Raw genomic sequence first — 17,283 nt, 5'->3', positions numbered from 1 at the left:
GACAGTGGGCAAAGTGCAGTACTCACTACAAATGAGTGGATTATAATTAGTCAGGCAGCATTCAACTATGTTTGAATCCCAAACACTTAACCAATCCGCTTCAGATATAAAAGTAAGCTCAAGATTTTGTTTTTAAAAGGAAACAAAGTAGATTATGTTCAGCTCTACACAAATAAAAAAGAACCCATCAGCTCTAAAATAAATTGTTCAGCCTTCTATTGTGGGCAAATACTTAGCTCCATGTAAATGTGTTACCTTTACCCTGTTAATGCATTAAAAATGACAGTATCCACGTATTACATACTGGTTAGTCACTATGTCCAGAACATAGCTTGCTTCTTAGTGAACCCCCAATTATTTTGCTCCAAAGGCTCCCTCCCTAATTTTAAGGGCTAATTACCCAGGCACATTGCCATACTGTTGCCAACATACTAACAGTATTCCCAGTTTTCCTTAATAGCGTTGCATCACTTCAAAGCACACCTGTTCCATTTCTGCAATAAGGCCAAAATCAGATTATTGTATTTTCACTTCCAGTTTAAAATGTTGTATAGGAAGCATTGTTGAGCATTTGAATGCACCTGCTGTCCACCATCTCCCCACAGCTCTGCTAAAATCACCTTTTGCTTATGGACAAATAAATGAGGGGATAACAACGTGGGTTAGGATCATCATGGTGTAATCTTAACTTTTATTTGAAATGTAAATACCAGCTTTGTGGTAGATGACTACAGCTGTGATAAGAGAAGGAAAGTAGTTTAAAGGCATGTAATCAGCAACAGAAGTGGGCAGATGCAAGTATTTTTAGAGCATCCTGTAAATGCCAGAGATAGCCAGATCTTCTTATTGTACCCAGCATTGTCTTATAGGGTTATTAACATGTAATGTGGATAGAAATGATCTGGAGAAACTAGGCAAGAAATTAATATGAAAACTGCCATTTTGTTTTCATATATTTTACTGATTGCCAATGAAAGGTGTCACCCTGACAATGTGCCTCTACTATGATGTAGAGGGATGATTGCTTAGGGTAAGAAAGATTGGCTCAGTCTTCAAATCCCATTCATCCCTTGGCCTATCTGCGGAGGCTGTCAGAAGAAGGTTTGCTTGGTGCCAGTTGTGGCCATGGTCCTGTACAATGGACACGTGGGATTGTATTAATGATGCACATGTACTCATTTTGCACAGTTCAGGAACAAACTTCTAGTCACTGCTGACTGGGGTCATAATATGTACAAATGTTCCACATACCATTAATAACCTGGGCAATCCCATTCCTTCACCTGTTTGCATGACAAGCATCTCAACATTTCACCAAACTATGAAGTGACTTTGTACTTCGTGTAAAAATCTACTGCAGTTGTTTAGGGTTAGACTATAGGGTATAACTAGTAGCAGTGGGATGATATTAAGGAATAGAAAATTACGCTTATATTAAGCAAATCTTCTCTGGTGAGCTTCATTATTAGTCTCCCAAGAAAGTGGAGACTTTTAAGGTTAGACAACATGATTGGCTAGGAAATATGCCATAGGGAACAATCATGTAATGGCCAGGCAGAAACAGATCAGGAACCCTAATAGTCCTTTCCATTTCCAGCCTGTATGAGTAGGCTGGAGCTGCTCACACTCATTTCATGTTTGATCCAATACATGTCCACACAGAGGCCCCTGCAACTGAAAGGCTAATAGGGCCATTCACTACATGATGTTGGAGCCAAATGAGAATGGTACGTTATGACAGGTGATCAGTGTATTATTGATTAGGTGAAATGCTGGTATGACACACTGTTTGAGAGGTTGTTGAAAAGAAGCTTATTCCTGAACTTGACCTTTTTCAGCAAAAACTGTTTAAACCCAGAATTGTTTCGGAGAACAGAGGCAGGTCGGGGGACTGCCAGGATGCAGAGTCTTGTGAACAAACGGGCACAGTGTAATTCGGTGTTCTGCTGGTGTTGCACACTTAGGCTGTGTCCACACTACAAGCACCACAGCATTGCACTGTAGATGCTTCCTGCATTGGCAAAAGGGTTTTTTTTCCATCAGCGGGGTTAAGTTGCCTCTCCAAGAGGGAGTAGGTGGGTGAACAGAAGAATTCTTTCTTCAGCCTAGCCATGTCTAAACAGGGTAGTGGTTGACCTAACCATAGTGCTCATGGAGAGACATTTTCCACAGCCTTGGGCAATGTAGCTGTGTCAATCTAATTTAATGGTAGACCCAGACCTCTGTAACCCAAAGATCTTTACAAAGCAATGGGCTGGAAGATCAGTAACTGTGTAGGAACTGCATAGCGTAGCCATTACAATAGCCAGCAATCTGTGCTGCTCTGTGTCACTTAAGAACATAAGAACGGCCATACTGGGTCAGACCAAAGGTCTATCTAGCCCGGTATCCTGTCTTCCAACAGTGGCCAATGCCAGGTGCTTCAGAGGGAATGAATAGAGCAGGTAATCATTAAGATGAAATTCACACACATCATACAGATAAGCAGCATGTGGTTTTTGCACCATTGGAATCACATTTAATACCTATTTTGAAGCTCTGAATGGGCTGTCAATGGAATACAGGCCTTGTGCTGGTCCTCTGTACAAAAGTGAATTTCACCTCCAAGGACACACTTCACTAGTTTCTGATATCTTTTAAAGCGGAAGATGATTTACGATAATTTTCCCTGATCATTCTGCCTATTATCCTACCTCCCATAGCAGCAACTAAAGACCAGAGGGTTTGAAATTATCCATCATTTTCTTAGAATAAATAATAGATGCCTTTAATTTTCGCAAGGGGAAAACAGGATTACAGCTTGTGCAGTGCAGTTCAAAGTTAAGCTTTCTTTGAGGTGGACAAACACAGTCAAATGAAAGCAATTTAAATACCAGCTCTTTGAAAGCCCTTTGAAGCTATGTATTCAGCAAGGCATGTGCATTTATTGAGAGTTCTGCTCCACCCTCTCTTTCCCCCTCTCCTCCCTGAAAGCAACAAATCCCAATGTATCCTAGGCTGTGCAACACAGCACAAAGAGCAACTGGAAGTGTTTGTCACGTCAAATAACCACAGCAACTGGTCCCCACATTAACCAGCCTTGTTGTTCTGATAGAGAAGACAAAAATAGATTGTGCCAATGTTGTTCTAAAAGACAAAGGTGCTTAATTGGCCCTTGGCTTCACAGTACTGTAAATAATAAATTGCAGTGCAGTGAAAGTGACCTGCTCTAGTTTAGGCCTGACCCCATCTGAACAGCGGGGCATAACCGGCCCGGCCCTTATCCATGGTAGCCTTCTTCTGACTGAGTAATAGGGGCTTCAAAGACTTGCATAGTCAGTGCTCCAAACAGACATCTCAATCTGTAGGGATCATCTTTCCTGCTCGTGTCCAGCAATGAAGGGTTGGCAAGGCTGTGACACACTGGTTGGTTGGTTTGGGGTGTTTTGTTTGTTCATTTGAATAATGGTCTGACTCTCAGAAGCTAAACCAATACAAGCCATGTTAAAGCCCAAACCACCCACTGAGAATTTCCTGAAGTTCACAAGGAGGTGTGCTGACTAAAGTTAACATTACATTCCCTGGCCAAGGAGCTATTTTAAACTGAAGCTATTTGATTAAAGCTTTTGTCGAGATCCAAAAGAAACAAACACAAGATGCAGCTTCTTCAGACCCCACATCTGGGGAACATCAAACCCTTCTGGTCAGGCTGAAAGAGTGCTTGGCACAGCCATGGGCTTTAAGGAGGTCTGTGAATGGCTTTGGACCAAAGACTGACCTGATACCAGCCATTCGCAACTGTTAGCATAACAATACTTCAGCATATGTTTTCTAATAGATGAGTGCTCTATTAGTTCACAGATGGGTCCCAGGCACCCGGGAAAATAGATTGAAAATGAAACTCATTTCAGTGCAATGGGACAACACAAGGCCTTTGCATCAATTAAGCCCTCAAAATAGGACTTAAATGGGCCTTCAGTGGTTCATAAGAATTGTTTTGGAGGCTGGGGTGAAGGCATGATTGCATATCATGTTTGGCTGTTCTTTTAATCAACTAGACCCCCGAAGGGCCACTGTTCGCTATAGACAAGCCTATGACAAAGAAGCCCAGTGGTGGTTTGCTATTCTGTGTCAGCAACTCTTATCAGGCCTGACGTACTCACTACACCTCACACTCTGGCATCATGAGATTTATTTAAAAGGGGACATATAATATGTCGTTTGAAAGCTAACAACACGCTGGTCATTAATGTTACAGTGACATATTTGTAACAACTCTGCAGGTGAAGTTATGGATACTCTACGATATTATGCCCTGAAGACTGTGAACAAAGGTGAAAAAACAGGTTTCTTCTATATCAATGAAAAATAAAATATGGTGGGAGATACCCTGTCCAGGGAAGAGGGCTCTGACCTGCTGCCTCTGAGTCAGGCAATGGCAAACCCTCCTGCAGCTTTGTAAGGGGAGAGGTGTGACCCTAAGAGCATCCCAGGGCCAGAAGGCAAGGGTCTCACTGGTATAAAATAATGAGTTTCAGCTGGCCTGACCAGTTCAGTGTACCCCAGGTCACTAGGGTTATAATCAGTATAGAAAAGGTGTAATGTAATATGGCATTGGAAAACTAATAGCGCACTGACCATTCATGTTCTTGTGTGATGTATATACGCGGTGTGTATTAAGAGTTATGGATATATGCCGGACTGATGACTAAAATGTGCTTAGGCCAGGCAGGTCATGGGGAGTTGGTAGATGGGTCTGCCCGAGACAAAAGAATGAGTATTTGCTCCTCTGACCTGCCTGGTTGTCAGGCAGAGACAGATTAGGTAAACAAAGCTAACAAATAGGGGAGGAGACAGCTTCCAGCAGGGAAGAGAAACTTTATTTCTGCTATCAAGACAGGGGGTCTGAACCTCAAGTGACAAGCAAGTGACTCATCTGGTTGCATACAATAGTACTATATTATATAAGTTTATCAAGCGAGGTGATTTATGAAAGCCTATGGCACATTGGGACTGTGGGGCTGTAGACAGGATGCTGGGGTCAGACCTGCGGAACCAGGGCTGTCCAGCACAGAGACACTCAGGGTGTAAGCTGCATGCTTGTAGAGCATCTCAGGCTGCGAGCTACAGCAGCGAAACATTGTAAATCACCCAGCGTCGCTGGACAAGCAATGACACGCTCGTCAGGATTGCACCCCAGAATGCCGTCACAAAGCCCCATTGAACTTATCAATAGCCCTTAAAGGGAAACTGAGGCAGAGAGGTAAGCATGGTTCTGAACCAGGCTGCCAGGGTGCTCCAGGAATCAGTGCCTGCCACTAAGAAGCATCTTTTATTCATATTGAAAGGTTTTTTTATTGATGTATCAGTTGAAGCTTTACATAAAGCTCTCAGTTGGAAGATGGCGTTTTAACTATTCATCCTAATCCTTAGCAAGTCAAACACAAAAGTCATAAGTGCAAAAGTGAGTACTGATAAGTAGCTAATGTCTCACACCTATTTTGTTGTTAATTATGCCTTTGTTGAAAATATTTTTTCATTGCTAATTGTGTAGACCAGTCTTGCAATGTGCAAGGGAAAGCCACATCTTTTCTTGATCGAGGGCTGTCTCAAATACCTCATTGTTGAACAGCTCCACAGGGTGTCCCTTGGGCATGCAGGTCAGCCTCAACTCCTGCTTTCACTTCCACTGAATGAAAATTGCATCATTTCTTGAAGCAGACATCACGTCCCTGGATAACCTGCTTTGATTTTCTGTACAGATAAATAAGCAGACCAGAGCTCCATTATTTTGGATTTGGCTCAGTGATAATGGAAAAAAAGGGCTTCTGATGTCGATTTCTTACAAACAGAGGCTGAGTCCAGGGGGTGAGGTAGCTCTTGGTGTTTAAACTTAGGCATTCAGAGGATTCAAGGTTGAATTCTAGCTCCTGCATTCTAAACTCACTATTAAAGCCTGGGTGAAAATGAGATTTAAAAGACAAAAGCCAATCTATTTTCTATGATTGTAGCATGGTGGGGCCCCACAGATGGATCAGAGCCCCACTGTGCTTGGAGCTGTACAAACACAGTAGTAGACAGTCCCCAGGAAGCTCACAATCTACATAGATCAGACAGCCACAGGGTGGAGGAATGGATAATCTAACCAGCAGAGTGAACAATGAGGTGGAGACTGGGTAGACAAGAAGCCAGTAAGAGAAGCAGGTGTGGGGTGAAGCAAAGGTGAAGAGACTGTGAGGGAGGGGTAGGGTGACCATATTTCCTAAAGTAAATATAGGATGGCCTGGGGCTCGCCCAAACCACCCCCCTCCCTGCTACCCAGGGCTGGGACTGACGCTGCCCCAGCTCTGCGCCTGGGGCTGAGTGACTGAGACCCATGTCTCCTGGGGCTGGGGCTGACACCCACCAAACATCACTGCCCAGCTCCTTGCATTACTGCCCCCCTCAATGTTCCTCCTGATCTCTTGGCAAGAGCAAATGAGACAAATGCCCATTTCTGTAAAAAAAAAAAAAAAAGTCAGGATGTCCGGGACAGAGCTTAAAAAGGGGACTGACCCGGCCAAAACAGGATTTATAGTCACCCTAGAAATGGGTGTACTGGAGAAAACAGGTGCTCAGCACACGGCAGAGACAGTCTGAAAATGTTATGTCATTTCAGCGAGAGGTCCCTGCATTGTCTGCTTCAGTTCCTACCCGCTGGAGTCGCTGGCTGCTCTGCAGTTTTCCCCAAGGCCACATAGTGGGTGGGAGGGAAGATACCAACGGGGTACTTTTGCACCTAGAGTGTGTGTGTGGTAGGGTGGACACAAAGGGAAAATGGGACACCCCGTGAGCCCCCCCGCCACACACTCATAGGGCTGGCCTGAGCCGCTGGCAAAAGAGCCCGAGTCCCCCTCCCAGCATGGGGCTGCCCAAGCCGCTCCCCCCCATGCATTCCTCGGCACCCCACCTTTTTGACAAAAGTGGGCATTTGTCCCATTTGCTCCTGACAACTGATCAAGTCAAAAAAGTCGGGACAGCTGGGACAGGGCTTAAAAAGGGGAGGATCCCGGCCAAAACAGGACATATGGTCACCCTAGTGCGTGGTGTCCCCTGCACAGTTCAGGATCAGAGGTTGTTGGGGGAGAGATATCCCAGCCGGGCCCCTGGTTAGCGTCTCTTCCCTAGTGCAGCAGTTCCAAAATTTTGCTCCAAAGGATCCGGACACACCAGAGGAATTTCCTATGCCACAGGAGCGTTCCAGGTTCCCAGCAGCTTCCCAAGGCAAAGCCCTGAAACATGATAGTGAAGTCAGCAAAACATGAGTTTTATTGGTCCTGCCTGCACTGCATGAATATTCATATGGGATGAAATTCCCCTCTGTGCGGAGGGCTAGCACACAGCCTATGTACCACTCAGTGTCACACTGTGATGGGGTGTATACGCTCCACACTGGCTAACCCTGGAATAAGAGGTTTCAGAGTAACAGCCGTGTTAGTCTGTATTTGCAAAAAGAAAAGGATCCCGATGAAGTGAGCTGTAGCTCAAGAAAGCTTATGCTCAAATAAATTGGTTAGTCTCTAAGGTGCCACAAGTACTCCTTTTCTTCCTGGAATAAGAGAAGCCTGAGCCCAATTAAGCCACTGAGTGGCTCTTTGAGGAGTGTTTAGGCATAATTGGTGATCAAAGGCAGGTGGGGAGGTAGTTGGGCTCAGAGGCCAGAGGGGAAAACACAGCCTTAGAACAAGCTCTGAGCTTAATAGCAGGTACTGGCTCCCTAGGAAGAAACTCTGGGAACTGTTGCTCAGCACACAGAGACAGGGAAGGGTTGGGGAAAAGGCCTGAAGAAAGGTTAATGGCAGGCAGTGGCAAAAAGTCTGCTGAAGCAGACTTCAGCTGCCATCCTAGGGTCCCTGGAGTGGATCCCAGTGTAGGCAGTAGACCTGGGGTTTTCTGTCAGCGGCTTGGTGGGAAGCTCCTGATAAGGACAAATAACACTCTGAGAGAAGGTGAGGCTCACAGAGCCCAGAGCTGAGGGCTGAAGATGAGATACAAGGAGTGGGGTGATTGTTTGCTGGACTTTTTGTTACCCTGGAAGAGGTGGGATTCAAATGTGACTTGGCTGGGGGTCTGAGTCACAAGAAGAGTCAGACTGTGGCAGGATGAGAGTGGCTGCTGGGAGGGGCACAGGAGACAGACGCTGCTACCCCATGCCTAGCTGCGAGGGGCCAAGCCACCGGTGAGTACGCTCTTCTATATGTACATAGGACTGATTAAGTCTTCAAAATCTTGTCTCCACATGCACTGGGCTCATGAGTGGTGAGATACAGTCCTTCTTGTTTGTTCCACAGCATTAATCAGGAATTGAAAGGGGACATCTCAGGAGGGCAATGTAGTTACTGTCTCAAAAACTGGTACCATAGAGAGAGATGTAGCTAAATATAACAATAAGGCTCAGTGGACTAATACATAGCTACCCCACTTTTACTCTGGTATAGCTGAGGTCAGAAACTGGGTTTAAATAACACTCTACAATTATAAAGTGCCAGGTAATAAGGATCTTGATGCAACTTACACCCACCAGTAATGCTACAGTTCTGTATGTTTGTTTTTATTTTCAATAACTTCGGACGTGTCCCTTCGTTCCTTAATCTTGCATGGTGTCATATTTGCAGTCAGCCTGTGCAGATCTCAGTATCATCATCTAACCAGCAGATTATTGCACAGATCCTTGGGGAACCAACAGAAGGAAAAATTTCCTACTGCTGCAGCTCTGTGCAATTAGCTTCCTTGAGAGGAAGCCTATGAAAGGGTTGGAGGGTTCCGGGAACATTACTAACACTTTTAGTGATTCAGGCCAAGGCAATGCCACATCTCCATAAACCTATTGCTGTAGGGGAATTCCTACCTCTAATCCATGGCTGAGGATTGCCCCACGCTATTGCAGTTCTGCAGAGCAAGCCAGGGAGGGATAGGTTTTAGGGGGAGTATACAGGGGCCCATGGTGCTGGGCCCAGACCCAAATGCGTACCTGTGCACCAAGGGTAGAGGGATTTAGGAAGGAGTGGGGGTAGGGAAGTTTCTATGAGGCTGCACCAGGCTGTGGAGTGGCAAGGAGGCTTTGACAGCTGAGTCCCCACAGTAATGGTTGTGGCTGAGCTCTGTAGCCTTTGTGAGTGTGTTACATTCCCCACCAGGAACCCCAGGGCACAGCCTGAGTAGGGGGTGCTGTGCTGATATGCAGAGTTGAGCTTTTTATGCTTACGGTGATCCCCTTGAGGGGCGTGGGGTCAGAGAGGAACCTTCTCCGGACACATACAGCATTGCACAATCGCTCAGGTGCATTAAGGATGGAATGTTCTGCAGGTATTGGCCAGTGCCAGAAGCTGGCTGCATGGCTAGGCAGCCCAGTGATCTGATCCAGTATGATGACTTCTGCGCTCCTGATTCCGAATAGCCCATGGCAGGCCCATCTTTGCCTGTTAGATTTTGAGTACCATGAAACAAAAAATTGCATCAACCGTAACTCCCCAGACAGGCTACAATGGAAATACCTAGAGGAGATTGTGTGACCTTCTACTTTCATAAGGAAAAAAGAGAGTGTAGATGGTTGGTAATAGAGCCAAGTAGCTAGGAATTTAGTCTGTGAAATCTCTTATAGTTGTCTGGGACCTCCTGAATAGGTGCTTAATTAGCTGTTAGATTCTGTTGTTCCAACTCTGTCATCTACGTTGATCATTTTTTTCCCCATCTGCTAAGTACAGCCTCCCTGTCAAAACGTCATTTACCACTATTGCCTGTTTCCAGAATGTGTCCTTCTCCTCCTCATCTCAGTGTGCAGCCCACAGACTGGCATGGGGCTGGCAGTGTTCCTTCAGACGCTTGCAAGTATCCTGCGTGAGAGAGAGGCTCTTGCCCTTATCTTCTCTTTCACTATTCCTAGTGTAAGGTAGAGGAGTGCTGCTGAAGTCAATGGAGTTACTCCAGATTTACACCCATGTAATTCACAGCCAGATTTAGTCCCATAGCAGAGAATTGATGCTTTAGTTTTTTTTAAAGAAAAATGAAAACGTTTGTTATACACAGAAAAATAATAGATTTGAAATGACTTGCTGAGCAAACATCGCTGTGTCGCTACTTTTGTTTCCCCCCTCTGTGCATGAGCGTATATAAACCCATGCCCACTTCCCACAAGTGTGTTGAGGTATTGGTGGTGTTTGTGTGCTATGATGAACTCTGAAAACTCTGTGTAAATACAAAACCAAAGGAGTACCATACTGTTAATAGGAAGTTGTCCATATCTAGGACCTGATCCTGCAAGGTGCTTCTGTATAGAACTGGAAAATCCATTTCTTCCCTTCTTCCCCCTCCCACCCTACCCCCCTCACACCCCGACACACACACTCCTAGGGACAAGCCCTCTTAACTCTTCTTGAGGTCAATGGCAAATGAGAGGTGTCTGAGGGCTGAGTGCATCAAGTTTCAGCGCTGTAACATGCCAGTGTAGCCGGTACACCGGCGCTGGGAGCCGCACGCCTTGTCGGGGTGGCTTTTCTTACAGCACGGGGAGAGCTCTCTCCCAGCGCTGGTGCTGCGACTACACAGCCACGTTAAAGCCCTGCTGCGGCAGCTCTGGAGAGTGGGGCCTCCAAACAGAGCCCGGCAGCTCTGGAGAGTGGGGCCTCCAAACAGAGCCTGGCCAGAGTTTTACTGTGTGCCTTTACGAGCACTCAGTCAATTTCACTGAAGTGTTTGGAGGATTTAACAGCTCCAGTAATTCTTTGTCCATTTATGATGACCGCTCCAACCAAAGTGGGGTGGAGTGGAGGCAATTGAAGGGTTTTATGACTTGAAAATCCAGTCAAAACAATGTAGAAAAGCCAGGCCAATATGCCTCTTATTTGCAATACATATTATTTAGGTTCCAACCTATGAAAGCAATGCTGCTTTTTAGGCTCTGGCTAGCTAATTCTCTGCCTCAGCATTTACATGTCATAATAAAAACACTTAGGCCTATCAGAAATGAGTACAGTTCCTTTCATTGCAGAATAATTAAGGGTGACTCTTGTCAAAGGCATGGTGTACGCTATACATGATTGGATTACCTGTCTGTTTGGCAGCAATTTTCAAGTGTGTTAAAGTTTTTTATTATCTGATGTTTGTTCATTTAGATGGAATTTCTTTTGTGATGAGGCAGAACTTATTTTCCAGCCCCTACAGGTGGCTTTGTCAGCTATCCAAACCATTCATGAAAAGGCAGATTTCCAATTGATCTCTCAATTAGAGCAGCGCTAATATTGGATAAGCAAGGTTTCACCTAGCTTTGATTCATTCCTGGCTGCTCCAAGATTTGAGGATGCTTACAAAAGAACAAATCACTTTGACATTGAGGGACCATCTTCTTGTTCTGTGTTCGTACAGTGCCTAGCGCCATGGGGTTGTTGGCAATAAGATGATAATCCATCTTCTTTGAGAGAGCCTTCCTAACACAAGTGACTCTCACAACATGAACACTCCTTTTATTCCCCCACACACACCCCTTCCCCACCACCACAACAACCACCACCTAACCCTTGTAGAACTTTGACCACCAAAAGCCAGAGAATCCATACAGTCCACTAGGGACTTGGCTCTTTCGATTGGTTTTTTTTTTTTTTTTTAACATGGAAGACACTCAGCTACTACAGTTTAAAACCTAAAATAGAGATAATAAATAAAAATGACACTTTCAGCAGGATTCTATTAAACCTAATCCTGATCCCCAAATTCAAACCTGATTCCAAATTTTACAGCCAAACCTGACCTTAACCCCCAAAATCAACCCGAATCTTAACTCCTGGAACTCGACCAAAATTTAAGGTTTGGGATCTAATCTCAAACAGGGTTTGCAACAAAAACCCACCATAAAAAAACAAATCCAATCCTAACTCTGAAATTGTCTAACCTCACCTGAAACAAAAAAACCCTAACTAACACTTAAATAACTGCAGTGTGCCACAAAGAAAAGGAGGACTTATGGCACCTTAGAGACTAACCAATTTATTTGAGCATAAGCTTTCGTGAGCTACAGCTCACTTCATCGGATGCATTCAGTATGCCAAGCAGCATTAATGCTGGGTCTTGCTTTTCATCCCAGACTCTGAAAGTGCTTTTAACAGTTGATTAGGTGGCTTTGTACCTACTCTGCAGAAGGGTAAATCACGTAGGCTTTTTGAGCTTCACGTTACACGAGGTCACGTGGTCGAGATCTTCAAAAGAGCTCAGGACCCAACATTGAGCACTTTAGAAAAATCAGAACCCAATGTGCTGAGCTCTTTGGAAAATCTGGCTCATAGTGAGTCAGTGCCAAGACTGGGGTTAGAACCCTGCAGCCCTGATCCCCTGCTCTAACTACAGAACGGCCAACCTCACCTCCCCAGTTCAAAAAAGAAGGCTGTGCTCTGATTGCTTAGACCTGGGGCTGAAATACTCAAACTTTAAGCTCCTAAATGCCTATTGAGGCTTCCAGTATATGTGGTCTGATTAATTTATTTTTATTTTGTTTTATTTTATTCTTCTCCAAAGGTGCCATGCACATGAGGCTGTTAGGAAAGCCAGTGAGTTCCCATGTATCCTGCATCTCTGAAAATACAGCTGTTTAGTTGAAATATAGAATTAGGAATCGTCTAACTTTAGACACTCAGAACTGTGACACATGTGACCCTGGGTCATGTTTTAGAATATGCTGCCGTAACTGAAACACAATCAAATTGTAATCAGTCTGTAATGTGACAAACCAAGTGTCTTCATGTGGTGTTTTAAGTTTGGTGGGACAGGATTACCCTTTTAATCTTTTGTGTTAATACTTTTTGTCATGGAATCTCTTGCTTTATGAAAAAAGGTTGAACACTTGGTGAAATTAATACCTGTATAGAAAGCCAATGAATGGTTTGTGTATACTTCTGTTTTTAAGAACATAAATGGCATGTAAGTGGTGCATAGGCCTTTTGGTCCTCTGCACATCTATGGCAGAATTTGTTCTTGTGTAAAGTTGAGCAAAGTGTTCAGTACACGTGGGGGTGGGAGGAGAACCCCCACAAGGGAAGGTGCATATTGCATTAATTTTCACAAGGAAGACTGATGTTCTGTATGAGCACAGCACATACTGTACGTTCACGGTCATAACATCATGACCTGGTGACACAGTCATGTGCATAATTCTACCGTAGCTGTGTTTAGTCTCATGTTTCAAGTTTGTAGACTGAACTGTAAATTATGACACAATCATGGAGTCATAAAATTGATGGAGTCAGTACTTCTTCTGGGACACATTCTGTATACCAAAAGCAGCAAATGCAAAGGACACCATTCCTGTACTCAAAAGCAAGGAGGTTTAAATGTATGGAGACCTAATTCTGGCCTGCCACAAAGGGTGAACTTCACATCGCCGGGATGGGATAGGGAGCCTCTCTGTCTGTTTCCAATGCAGAATGCTGGCTGGTTCACACATAAACATGCTCAGATTTCAAATAGATAATTAATTCAAACAGCTTATTGATCACAGCTAACTCTCCTAACGGAGGTAGTCTAGAAAGTGTTTAAGTGAGTTTTTTCTTGCTAAGTCACAAGCTAACTCTTGCTTGAATGAAAAATAGGTTAATTTTAAAAAGTTGGTCAGAAAGTTGAATAGCAATTGAATTTTTTGAAATATTAATGTATAAGTGTAAGTTGGCAGCATGGAAGAAATTGCTGAAGAATTGCAACAGTTCTGCTGTCTAATTTTACTCACATAATATGCCTGGTTGGTTTTTAATGTGCTTCAGTTCATTTGATGGAAGACTAAAGATTAACCTTATATCAGTTATTACCGTATTGTTATACGGACATTCTGAGGATATATAGTTTGGACGCTCTACACGTGAGACTGAATTTCTACTCCCATAACCTGCCAATTACCCATGCGCATGCAAATTTAATGAATGAGGTGAGCGTGACAGACACATTGATTGTCTGGAATCTATAAGAAGCATCTTCCCAATTCAGTGAACGATCTGAAAGGTGTGTTTTAACCTGGTTTTAACATAGGGTTAAAAAAGGGCTGGATCTCTCATTAGAGAGTGATGGAAAATCAAATATCTTCGGGGTTGGCTATCTTGGGTCTGACTCTTAGTTACTACTTTCCTAAGCTTGAGGTAGAGATGACTGTGGGCTGGGCTGGGCTGGGCTGGTTTTACACCAGTTTTGCAGTTACGTATTCTGAATTCCTACCACTCCAGTTAATTGCAGAACTGCGCTTTGTTGCAGGGGAGCAGGTGGAGTCTAAAGAGACCTCAGCAGTCAGTGCACCATTGTCCAAGAGCATAAAGCAATGGGGAATGGTTGCCACAAGTGATTTGTGAGAGGCTTCAGCACTTGGTCAATGCATCCTCATCACCTTTTGCCTTCAAACTGGCCTATAGCTGAAAGGTCTGAAAGTGCTGTTGTCACTTCTCCGCCAGTGATAAGTGAACACTGCAGCTGCTGCTGGGAAAAGTCTGCTTGAACAGGTCAGCTCTGGTAACATGCAAAGAAATCATTGCTTCCCAATAGCTAAAATGGTCCACTTGCTTTGGCAACATAAATAGTTCTGAACCATTCAGGCTCTACTGTCCTTTTCATTAAGGAAGGAGAGCTTGTATTTAACAATTGTTAGAGTTATGTAGTGTGTGAAAGAATACATCTCAGACAGAGCCGACAGTTGCTTGCCCTGCCTTGCAGTCCAAACCCCCTCTTTCCAATGTGAAGCTTGACCTCTCTTGACTTCTGCAGCCGCACTCCACATCCTTAAGCAAAAGAGCAGCTGCTTTACACACACATCCTTTTCCTACCTGCTGAAAAAGTAGCCTTCCAGTCCAAACAGGAGTGATCTCTACAGTCAACAGGAAGATATACACAAGGAAAAGGAATTATTTGGGGATGTATGGGAGAGGTATAAATGGGGGTCAGGAAGTGAAGCTAAAAACTAAAACTGAGTTCTGCTTTCTAGTAGTGTTGCTGTGAGCTGTTAAACAGCTGCTGTATTTCATCCCAGAGATGACTGCATTTTAGTGAGCTGATGTAATTCCTCTATGCAGACTTTGAAATGCACAGTAGGATCCTTTGGCATTTAAGATAAGACTATATTATCACTGTTACTATTTTCTCTTACTAGTAGTTGGTGTTTCAGTTAAGTGTTTTTAAAGGTAATTGTGTGTCAAGTCTGTTACTGACATACTCCCATTGATCACATGACTCTAATGAATACATATATTTTTGGAAAGACCTTGTTTAATATCCAAATGCTGAAATTAGCTTATTATGTAATTTCAATGAAATGGCACATGAATTAATAAGGAGATTTCTTAAGGAACTGCAGTCTCTTCAAGAGGCATGAATTCAGTGATCACTGTAATTATTATGAAGTTATACTAAAACATGATGTTTTACTTGGCTAATTCAAGGGCAATAAGTATGAATAATGGTCTTTTTTTTCCCCCTGACTTCATGTTAGTCATTCTTTCCTTAATTATGGAGCAATTCTCTGATTTAGAGGGACAATGCAGCAGACTAGGTAGCTCTGCTAAAGAAGTCTTAGTCTTTCTATAGCTGGATACCAACTGTCAAACACAATTTCTGTTCCACCCTAAACTCCAGTATCACCTGTTTCTTGGGGGGACTTCATGCTTCCTGCAGAGATGGAGTTATCTTAGGTACTTTTAAGGCCCAATCACCATAGTATCTGAGACCCTCCATCTTCAGTTCACTCAAAGAACTCAAATCCCAGGCTAGCACCAAACAGGATGATCTTTTCTCCCAGAAATTCAGGATAAGGAGCCTGTGGAGTTGCATGAAGTAATACAAGTTTAGCAGGAAAAGAGATCACAAAGGCTACTGACCTTTTGGTGAAATATACCCCTGGGCAGAGATGCAGCAAAGGGCTGAGGTGGCATTTACATCCATTGAAATCCTCAGAGTAGGGACTTGTGCTGTCTTTCTGCATGGGGTGAATTTTACATTTTCTCAGTGCTATATTGATGGGGTGTCCACAGCCACTCTTGGCAACAGTTCTATTATCTGTATAGTGTCGGTGCTTAGCAACCCTAGTCATAGGCCAGAGCCCCACTGTGATCCAATGCTGTACCCACACATAAGTCACTCCCAGTCCAAGGATCTTACCAGCCAAGTAATTTGTGGCTACAGCCCTGGACTTGGAATCAGGAAATTTGGTTCAAGTTCTAGCTCTGCTGCTGGGTGACCGAGGGCAAGTCACCTACCCTCCCTGTGTCTGGCTCCCCATATGTAATATAGCAGTAATGGTACTGACCACATTTGTGAAGTGTTTTGAGATCTGTGGGTTAGAAGTGAGTGATAAGAGCTTGGTGGTGGTGTCAAAGCCTCCCTGTAGTTTACCGGGAGGTCATGGCTCATTTGGCAGGTAAATGCACTGCATCTGTCTTCCTTTCCCATGGTCTTTAAAATGCATTTCTTCCTGGATTAAATATCTAGACTGCCACTTCAGCGGTATCACCGTATCTAACTAGGTAGATGTCTTTGATCACTCACTCCAGCCTTGCCTTTGTTCTATTAAAAATATCTGAGTCTGTTTGCTTTCTAATGCAGAAGATGAGAAAATGTTGTCAAGGTTTTCTTATGATTCTCTGCCAATTATGCTCTTGTGCTGGTATGAGATCAGAGCCCAGCAAAAGCAAAGAATCTTTTTTTTTGGGGGGGGGGGGGGGGGAGAAGGGGGTGTCACTCTACCTTTTGACTACTTCCTGCACTGATTATTTCCCACATCTTCAGAAGATGTCCCTGCAACATGGTATCTTTCAGAGAGGAGCGCTCTCCCAGAAAAGTGACCTGAGGCACAAGTGATAATGAAGAGAACCTTGATACTCACCTATTGTAGCTGAAACTGAAAAGAGGGACTTTTTTAAATTAAGTGAATCATTGGTTAAATTAAAGCCACCCCAGATTGTGGTGGTTTCATGGTGCTCCAGGGCCTTCTGTCTATTTCCATAGTCCCCAAAACAATCTGTTAGCTGTAGATACACCTCCATCGCGATATAATGCGACTCAATAGAACATGAATTTGGTAGAACACGATAAATCAGCGCTCCAGGTGGGGGGCTGCACGCTCCGGTGGATCAAAGCAAGTTCGAAACAACACAGTTTCACCTATAACGCGGTAAGATTTTTTTGGCTCCCGAGGACAGCGTTCTATCGGGGTAGAGGTGTACTTATTTTTATCTCCATGTTTGGTGTAGAATGTTAAGCACAGAAATTTTGGTTTCATCAAACCTTTATTTCCTGGCTAAAATAGCTTTT

The 17,283-nt window shown here is 43.9% G+C and overlaps 1 long non-coding RNA gene across 1 annotated transcript in view; it reads left to right on the top strand.

Annotated features, from left to right (window-relative positions):
• The window catches only part of LOC140901422 (uncharacterized), a 103,308-nt gene that overhangs the window by 29,501 nt on the left and 56,524 nt on the right, over positions 1 to 17,283 (top strand). The gene's annotated exons all lie outside the window — the stretch shown is intronic.

This window comes from Lepidochelys kempii, chromosome 21 (assembly GCF_965140285.1).
Source record: "Lepidochelys kempii isolate rLepKem1 chromosome 21, rLepKem1.hap1, whole genome shotgun sequence".
NCBI classification, from domain to species: Eukaryota; Metazoa; Chordata; order Testudines; family Cheloniidae; genus Lepidochelys; species Lepidochelys kempii.
This window is presented reverse-complemented; position numbering and strand designations above follow the sequence as displayed.